Raw genomic sequence first — 10450 nt, forward strand, 5'->3', positions numbered from 1 at the left:
TGGTCAGCTTTATGAACTCCTCTGGGTCAGCACTCAACCCTTTAGTGTGTGCCTTTGACTTATACAGATCAGAGGTGGGAAAAGGGACATGCACATTAATGTGTCCCCTCTCCATCAGGCACCTGTCTTAGGGGTTACATCCCAGGTGTGTAACTGGTTCCTAATCTAGTTGTACTATCTGGAAGAGGAGGGTGAAGTGTCTTTGGTTGTTGCAGAGTCCAATTCCCTGTAGAGGGATTGCTCAGGGGTTTGGGGGGGGGGGGGACAGTAAGCAGTTTGACTCCATTACTGCCTCTGGCTTAAGCAGGGGTGAGGTAGGGGAATAAGGTGGAGGTCTCAGGGCTCGCTAGCTGGTCTAATGGTGGGGCCAAAGCTGGGGTATGTGAGTGACGTGTGTTCTGAGGTGGGCTTTCCTTATGATACTGGCTCAACATAAGGTTGACATAAGGGGAGCCATATTGTAGAAAATCATATTGTAACTTTAAATGACCTCTGATTAACTATCCCAGACATGCTAGGTAGATTTTATGGCCCCTCCAAGCTGCAACAAGATGATAACTTCATTCTTTTGAGTTCTCTAGGAATGTAATGACTCCTGGGCAGAGAGTCTGCTGATAGCCATCATCAATGACAACTCTAACATCAGGGTTTAGGGCATTTTTCCCACCTCTGATGCATATCTAGTAAAACAAAGGGCTATCAGCAACTGGACTCCCACCTGGAGACCAGCCACCTCTATAACTGGCTTATAGTCTCCATTCTATAAGATGGTTCTTTCAGATGGGAGTCGGCCATCTTCCCTCTTGCTAGAAAGCAGTAGTAAAAAAACCTTTCTCTCCAACATCTTGCCTCCTGACTATTGGCATGTCTTGCGGTGAGCAGACTATACCCCTTGGGCAGTAACAGTCTCATGTTTCCTGAGTTGGAGGAGCAGGTCTTCCTCATCAGAAAGATCTTATAATACGGGAAGTATTTTTGAAGACTTAGATTCAACCTTTAACCTTTCATTGGAACACAGTGCCACGAAGCTCTGGGTAGAAGGGATTTCTTCCTCTTTCTTGGTTCTCTTGCAAATTAGATCTAATTGTAGTATGGTGTTAACACTTAGGGTCTCATTTTTGGCCTGTCTTTCCCCATCTTCCAGTGAATATTGTGGCCAGGCTCAGTCACATAAAAGCATCATCTGCTCTTGGGTCAATGGGGAATACCTAAGGCCTTCCAACTCTGGAGGATGCAGCACAATGGGCTTTCCTCTGGGATGGAGCTTGCTCCCGCATGTTCTAGTGTCTTTTCCAAACTTCCAGGCACAACTTGTAACAGTGGTGACACAGATGCCACAAGGCTGTGCCAGAGGAGGTTTAGCACCCTAATAGCCTGAAACTAAACCCAGGCTGAGTCACTAAACCCTTAAAGGGAAAAGAAAACTGCTGGATGCTGGGTTTCACTCAGGGGTCACTGATGGGGAGGATGAGGGGAAAAAAAGAAAAGAAAAAGGAGACCCAGGAGTCCAGAAAAGCCAGAACTGTGGGAAAACAAGATTGATGTTGAGCATCCTCAACAGAAACAGACAAACAAACAAACAAAAAACAGACTCAGCAACTCCAGAGGGGGCTTGACCCCATTTAAGGGGACCCCTCCTCTGATCACAAGCACAACACAAAGACAGACTCACTGACTTCAGTGGGCCCTCAAACCCCCACCTCATCACTCCAGAAGAGACTCCATTTCCAGAGGGGACTCGAGCCCCTGACTAGCCAACAGGGATTGCTCCCGTTCCACCAGAGCTGAGCATTGGCCGTTCTGGAGTGGCCAGGTCATGTACGCCTTCCAAGCAGAGGGGACTCTCACTCCGCTGAGCCAGGCTATCCCCAGATGGGGACTCGAACCCTGAAGCCAGGCCCCAGCAGAAAGGCTTTGTGAGACAACTTAAAGAAAGAACTCTTATGGCCGTGCTGTGGGGTTGGCACCATTCACCTCCATTGAGAGATCCTCCAAGCAAAGTGCTCAGTGTGGCTTCTGGGTCTCCTGATGAGGAAGTGACAGCAAGCCAGCAGCACAAGCACCATGAAGGGGTAAGCCCCACTTTGGGCGCCAATTTGTTACCTACTGAAACCGAAGTGGGTTTGCATCCTGGTAAGTTAAATCAGACTCACCAGAAGTAGTTGTCTCACAAAGTAAGGTATACTTGCAGCAAATAGGAGACCATCAGGAATCGTTTCCAGAGTCACGGTGTCCCTGAGCAAAGGGAAGCAGGGATATTTATTTCAGACGGGGAGTGAATATTCCAAAGGGAGAGGTGAGTATCCTCTTGCGCAGGCTCAGTTGGAAAACATGCTTACACACACATTGCAGGTGATGGTAATAAGGCCTCAGCTCCTCCTGGAGGGATCTTAGCATTAAAAATAAGGCAAACGTCATAGGCGTGGCTCTTGTGGTGAGGCTTGGTCTGGTTCCGGGAGGTTGGTGATTGCATCTCCTTAACATAGCAAAAGGAAAAAAACAATTTGGAACAACAGTTAAATGCTTCCAAACCCACCCTTGAGTTTCTGGGAGAAACCAATCGGTGACAGGTGTCCCAGGCCCCTGCTGATGGCCACTTGGGTTGTTTCTAATCACAGGGAATGCTACAGTGAATAATCTTTCACATACATCATTTTGTATGTGGGCAGGTCTCTCTGCAGGGCACGTTATCAGATGTGGGGATGTGGGGTCTAATCCTACTTTTTAGAACAAGAGTAGGGTATGGCTGATTGTTGGCAAAGATGGTTATGGTAATCCCTCCCATCTCTGTGTGCACATCCTTTTGCAACGTGACTTTCCTGTTCCTGTTTTCAAGAGGTGGAGTTCATTTCCCCACGCCTGGAATCTGGCCTGTGACTTGCTTTGGCTAATAGAATGTAGGGACGGTGCTATTGTAGGACTTCCAGATCCTCAGCCTCCAAAGGCCTTGCAGCAACTTCTTTCTCTCTCTCAGAATCCTGAGTCCTCAAGTGAAGAAAGCTGGACAAGCCCCGACGAGGCGAGAGACCTGAGAGACAGGCGCAGCCAACAGCCAGCACTAAGGAGAAAGACCATCCAGCCACAGCCCCAGTGGAGCCGACAGATGACCGCAGCAGCAGTGCCCCCGGGAGAGACAGCAGGAATGTCAAGCTAGGCCAGCCCAGCTGCCAACCCAAAGACCTGCAGACGTGTAAAGCCACCCATTTTTTAGGTGATTTATTATGCAACAACAGACAACTGATATCTCAAGGAAGCAGTTTCTCTTAACGAGACTTATTTTGAAAGCATGTATAATATGTTAGCCACGGCAAGTCAATGACCTCCTTCTAGAGCAGTCTGTGGACTCAGAAGTTTTCTGAGCAAGTCCGATTCAGTCTTGTGTTTAGCGGTAGGTGTCATAACTACTGATACACACCTCAACTGTGAGCATGCCAAAAAACCTACGGGCCCACCAAATCATCTCACTTTCAAAAAGAGACAATAGACAGCTGGCATGTGTGGCAGGGTGGCTAGATTAGGGGTCCACTTCACGAGGCATCACATTTCACTGTTGGACAACCTCCATTGTTAAGGAAAACACTCCCCTGCTCATCCCTCTGGCACAAACCAGGCTCTTCTTAGTCCAAGACATCAGGAACATGAAGAGTCAGAGAGTGCCCAGGTTAGCTTGCTCTGGCTCAAAGGAAAGAGGACATTTGATTTCAACATATGAACTAGCACGCCAGGGTTTCTCAAGATGAAGAAAATCAATTTAATGTGCTGCATTAAAATTTTTAAATGATATTTATACAGCCATGTTCACAGCAGCATTATTCACAATATCCAAAAGGTGGAAGCAACCCAAGTATACATTGATGGATGAATGCATAAACAAAGTGTGGTCTCCATACAATGGAATATTATTCAGCCTTAGAAAGGAAGGAAATTCTGATACATGCCCCAACATGGATGAACTTAGAGGACATTACTCTAAGTGAGATAAGCCAGGTACAATAAGACAAATACTGTATGATTCCACTTATATGAGGTCCTTAAAGCAGTCAAATCCATAGAGACAGAAAGTGGAATGGTGGTGGCCAGGGGCTGGGGGAGGAGGAAATGAGGAGTTGTTGTTTAATGGGGACAGAGTTTCAGTTTGGAAAGTTGAAAAATGTTCTAGAGATGGATGGTAGTGACGGTTACACAACAGTGTGAATGTACTTAATGCCACAGAACTATATATTTAACAATGGTTAAAATCATAAATTTTGTGTTACATATATTTTACCACAATAAAAAAAATAATTATAATAAAATGAAGTGAAATAAAATATAGGCTACATGGATGTGTTCACTGTGTGAAAATTCACTGAACTCTACAATTATAATTATGTACTTTTCTATGTATTTGCTATGCTTCAATAAAAGAATTAGTTATTAAAAACTAGAATAGAATAGAAAATGTCAGAGTGCATTGCCTGTAATAAAGGTAAGTGCTGTTTTGTGAAACTTTTGTTATAGTCAGGTGCGTGTGTGTGTATACTGAACCATCACATAAAATGTATTTCTGATTGTGGTTTTAAAAAATTGAAAAAACATTGTTCTAGGGGATAGTCTCCATTTCCCATTGCTGTAGCTCCTTCCTTTTAAAATTTGATATGCTTTTCCCAGTGGAAGTGATTTAATTTTGACATTCATTTATTCAAGCAGAAAAATCTTTCCCTGGGGTCTTCTCTTCATGATAATCATTTTTCTCCATCTGACTGCTCACGGTAACTAGATTTCATATGTTAGATTAGCCAGTAAATTCATGGACAGACATTCTATCATCTTGTTCCACGAACTGTTGAGGGAAGCATTAGCATACACTGTGATGAGAGATTATGATGTGGGCTTTCTGCTTCAGTGCAGAAAAACCAGAGTTCCCTTAAGTCATAGAGTGTTTGAATTTAAAGTCCCTAGTGGTTATGGCTTCTAAACCTCTTCTGCTCATAGGCATCCTCTCTCTAACATCCAAATGGTGGGTTGCTCATCTTGTGTCTGAATACTTCCAATGACAATGAGTCGCTCACTTCATTGAGTAGCTTCCATTGCTAGAGAGTGTGTAAGAGCAGTTTCACAGCAGAATTGGGTGGTGAATCACTCTAAAGCTTATAGGGACATCTCTGATCAGCTGAGCTGTGGTCAAGCAAACAGATGCTTGGATATATTCGTTACCCGTGTTTAAAAGGCATCCTTCACAGGGCGTGTGCACAGGCCAATAAGAGTGCACTTTAATGTTCCATGTGCTTTAACAGAAGTGAGCACTTAATACCAGGCACTCCCAAAATAGAAGGAGAGGAGCCATTTCTCTGGGGGTTGTGAACAAAGGATCAAGGGGCATTGTCCACTGGTCATTCCAATCTACACGCATGGTCCTGGGGAGAGAGTGTCTCATGACCTGGGGGATCTTCGTCTTGGATGGATGTGGCCTCTGCTCCCTGTACCCTCCCTGATATAGGACCCACCTCCAGTGGGCAGTGGAGAGGCCTGAAGTGCTCCAGCAACACTTCTGGCTGGTGAGTGTCTAATGCTGAGAATTAGTATTTGGAAGTCCACTTGTCTGATGATATAAGCCACATTCTCCAATATCTGTTTTATCTATAAGGAAGGCGATATTTTGGCGCCCCTTGTCTTACATTTGTATCTTAGAGGATGTTGCTCAATAAGCCTCCTTGAATGCCAGGAACAAAGACTCCTACACGCAAATGGCTGACAGAAGTTGCACAGCTGTGCAGATTTGTGGAACCACAAGTTAGACTCAGGCCATCTATGGCCACTCCTCAGTCCTTTCACCTGGCTTCGGCCAATTTCCTTTCCTATCCTCCTCATCAGTTATTCCAAATCGTCCTCAGTCATGAAGCCTCCTCCCCACCTTTCCTACTGCCACTGCACATTCCTCCAACCTCAAGAAGCAAGTGAGGCCATGGCAGAAACATCGCAACTCCCTTCTTCCCTTCTATGAACTCTTCCCCAAGGAAAGAAGAGAATACCAATGTCACAGACATTCTGAAATTATTAGACTTATAGGCAGGAGGAAAAAAACAACTTGTCATGGTGAAGATCTTCCGTTACCAGCACACTGTACAAGAAAAATTAAGTGGAACAGTAGATAAAATGGAAACTAGAATAGAGGAAGAAAAGAAACGAAGGAAAAGGACATGGAAAAAGCTCCTCAAAAGAGGCAGTTATTGGGGGCTGGCCCCGTGGCCGAGTGGTTAAGTTCGCGCGCTCTACTGTAGGCGGCCCAGTGTTTCGTTGGTTCGAATCCTGGGCGCGGACATGACACTGCTCATCAAACCACGCTGAGGCAGTGTCCCACATGCCACAACTAGAAGGACCCACAACGAAAAATATACAACTATGTACTGGGGGGGCTTTGGGGAGAAAAAGGAAAAAATAAAATCTTTAAAAAAAAAAAAAAGAGGCAGTTATTTAGCAGTACTACTGTCACATGTTCACAGCGTATCTATTTCTACTTAAATTCCCCCCAAGACTCTGAGACAATTTCCTAAAGTTACGACCCAGTCCATCCTTTCTGATCTTTCCAAGATGCTGCTTCATCAATTACTCCTCGTGCTCCCAGGTTGTCATCTCTCCTTGAACACTAACTTACCTCTTTAGCTTATAAACAAACTCTCCTGTCCCTGAAACACACCCTGATCCTGTGCCCTGTCTGTTATCAACCCATCTCTCCTGATATTTACATACAGATGTTTCAAACATCCTTTATTCACTGTCTGCACATCCACACTCCCCATTCACGACTCCACAATCTGCCTCATGCTTCCACCACTGCCCTAAAATTATGCTGGCAGAGAGCATAAATAATACCCGAATTCTCAAATCTTCTGAGCATGGTCCAGACATGTAGCATTTGACTGAGCTACTTTCTTCTCCTTGAACACTTTTTGTCTCTTGATAGGAACTGCTTTAAGCATATTTCCATGTCAGTGTCTGACATGGAGCCTATCATGATGAATGCTTAATACATCTCCAGCTTTGGATGTCTCAGTTAAAACTGAAAGAGAAGGGGCCAGCCCGGTGGCGTAGTGGTTAAGCTGGTGCATTCTGCTTCGGCGGCCCAGGGTTTGCCTGTTTGGATCCTAGACGTGGACCTACACACTGCTCATCAAGCCATGCTGCAGTGGCATCCCACATACAAGAACCAGAAGGACTTACAACTAAGATATACAACTATGTACTGGCGCTTCAGGGAGAAAAAAAAGAGGAAGATTGGCAACAGATGTTAGCTCAGAGCCAATGTTCCTCACCAGAAAGCGTACCTTTAAAAAAAAAAAAACTGCAAGAAAATGATGACTTCCTAACCAGTACCAGATTAGCTTCATAAAGTAAACTTACTAGGGCAAACTTGGGAATTCCTGTGAACTTTTTATATATTGTATATTTTTTCTAATTCTTCAGGGATCAGGACTGTTCTTTGAGTACCTAGAATTCTGCCAGAAGATATCTGGACTAGATCATGGCTATTTCCCATCTTTCCATTTGCATGGCTATTTCTATAAAAATTAGTACTTTCTGTTTCTTGGTAACAAATTAATTTTGTTACTTCAATGAAGTGATAAAAAATCTTAATGAAATTACTCCTCATCTGGGGCATATAGTAGCAATGGCTATATTAGATATGATTGGTGGATTAATTTGTCTTTCATAAATGAAAATCCTTTTAACGCCCTGTTAGAGACACTAGATTGCAGAACACTTTATTAATCATTAAATTGTGTGAGTCCCAAGGCTCTAAGCACACTGAAATACTTTGGAAAAGTGGAGACTTCTGGAACAATGAACCGTCGTGTTGTTCCTCGTCTCAGGATACAAAAAGAGAGTGTTCAACCTGTGAAACCAGATGCAAAGCAAGAGTAGGTATGGGCCCTTCAGATGAGTGGGAAAAGACAATAATGAAAGCTTACCCACTGGTCCTCACAAGGAGTCACAGCAAATTTGAACTGAAAAAGGCAAGTCAGCCCAGCTGTGTGGATAGGGAGTGTGGGGACCACCTGGCACTTTGGCAGTTGATTCTCATGTACATGAGACTGAACCTGAGAAGTGAATGGAAACAGAAGAAGAAAATAGAAGTGCCAGACCATACTCCCGATGAGCAGTTATCACCACAAGACTCTGGTCAGAGATTGGATTAGCCAGTGGGAGTCCACAGGTGGCCTGGACATTATTTTTGTATTCCTTATCCTTATTTTAGTAATAGGCAATTTTCACTGAATAGGAAACCACTTTGTTTGAGCCTGGAAGTGAGTTTCAACAGTGAAATCGGAGACCGAACAACTTGACACAGACATGGTTATCTTGCACTCATCTCTGTAGGTATACCATGCACTTTGAGGGAGATAAGTTCTCATCAAAAAGAAGGCATGATAGAGAGGTATTGGTGTTACCGCACCAGGTTCGTTTTTGCCCACCGCCCAGAAAGCCAAACACCGAGACTTGCAGCAGAGAGAGAGTTTACTTACAAGGCAGCCTTGTGGGGAAGCGAGAGCATGAGCCTCAAATTCACTTCCCCAAAAATAGGGACTCAGGGATATTTATGGGATGGGGGCAAGGTGGTCTGAAATGTGGAGAGAGGTGACTGGAGGTAAGGAGAGGTGAGGTAATTGATGATTTGCACAAGCGTACTCAAACTTCATGTCTCTTCATAGGACGCATGTTCACAAAATGGTGGTGTTAGCATGATCTGAGGGTGGAGTTTTTAGCCTCTGATGTCAAAAGGTTGCCTATCAGACATCTGCATGGGCTCAGCTGATGAGTTGGTGGTCTCAACAAGCCTGGAGTGGACAAGGAGTTCTAATTCCTGAAAAACAGCTCACATACCCACTACTATGGTGACCCAGGCTCCAGGAAGATGTTATCGACAGGAACCAAGTGGGAGTCAGATAGCATATTGCCTAAAAAGCACAGTTATCAATGGGTGGGTTAAACAGCTAAAAGCTATAGTCAGTAATTGCAAAAAGGAAAAAACTTTAGCACCTAGATACTTAATCATCAATGGCTGTTTCCCAGTTTCATTGGGAATATTTATGTAATCATAATACAGAAAAAGAATGAAGAAACTAGAAGACAAAATATTGACCTCAAATGTATGAAGCCAAAGCTGATTTTTCAGTGATGTCCTATAATATATCTTAGGGAGACTTATTGGAAGACAATTCACACCACGATAGACATTCCCATCAGCCAGTATTACACTGGAGTTTTAGGTTTCGCAGTATTCCAAGAAACTACAACATTAATGTAGATGTACTTTGATGGCAAGAAGACCAAGACAATTATGAGACAGAGGTTAGATCAAGTCTGGAATCATTTGCCACCACTGGGAATACAAATGTGGACAGGAAGAAAACGTGACGACCTCCATTTGCTTCTCACGTTTCAGATGTTCGCCCTTATCAGCGAACCCATAGGATTTCCACCAGACTGACATTCCTCTGTTGGAGAGAGAGTGTTAGATTAGTGTTACTCTTGCAGCTCAACATTCAGTGTGCTGCTCCTGCAATCTCTGTAGCTAATACACATTTATTATAAATCCAAGTTGATGTGATGTCAAGCTGGCCCAACTGGCAATACTAGCAACAGAGATGCTCAGTGTTGCCCATCAGAAAGATGAAGGCTTCTGCCACATTATTATGTTTGGTAACTTTAATTCCATTCTTGTTCTCTGCTCTATTTTTTCACAAAGGAAGGAACACTGAATTATAAAGAACTTGCCATAGGAAAGGTATCAGGCGAGGAACCATCTTTATAGGAACCAGGAATTTTACCTTTTCTAACTGTGGGCATGAAGTAAAGCAAGAATCAAAAGTAGAAAAGACAAGGTGATAAGACACACAGACAGCTGGAGAAAACAGAGGTCCTAAGTGATTGCTGAAAAATTTTATCTTTAAATCTACAGCATCCTTTCAGCTCACCATCTGTTTACTACATCAATTTCTGTCACTAGGATTCTAGGAGTGAACACTTGTCTTTGTGAAGTGCCACACCACACATTCTATTGTCTGCTTTTCAGTAAAAGAATGTATGTTCCTGGGCAGTCTCACTTGGTGGCTTGAAACTCTAGCTACGCTGTCACTCCAGAGCAAGACTTCCAAGTTCATGAGCTTCCAGATGAAAATAACTTCCCAGCTCATCAGCCCTTATTGGCAAGGTTCAGACTTGAGCTCTCACACTTCTTCCAGTATACACACAGTGTTTTCCCCATCCTGTTTTCTTTTAAAGGAAGGCGAAGTTGGTCCTAAGACTTTGCGTGTTATTAATTTTTCCATCGTGGAGTTTTTGAAGAAGTTACATAAAGTGATTACAGGAGTGTCCTGCTCAATGAGATATCAGGACAAACAAGTTTACAATAATTTTTTCAATAAAGAAAAATATTTGCCAGACTACTGAGATGTAAATGGTTTTATTG

At 43.6% G+C, this 10450-nt stretch overlaps 1 pseudogene; it reads left to right on the plus strand.

Annotated features, from left to right (window-relative positions):
• The first annotated feature begins 9126 nt into the window (after nucleotides 1-9126).
• On the plus strand, nucleotides 9127-9916 carry LOC123286988 (protein angel homolog 2-like; annotated as a pseudogene).
• The last annotated feature ends 534 nt before the right edge of the window (nucleotides 9917-10450 follow it).

Source organism: Equus asinus, chromosome 7, assembly GCF_041296235.1.
Source record: "Equus asinus isolate D_3611 breed Donkey chromosome 7, EquAss-T2T_v2, whole genome shotgun sequence".
Lineage (NCBI taxonomy): Eukaryota > Metazoa > Chordata > Mammalia > Perissodactyla > Equidae > Equus > Equus asinus.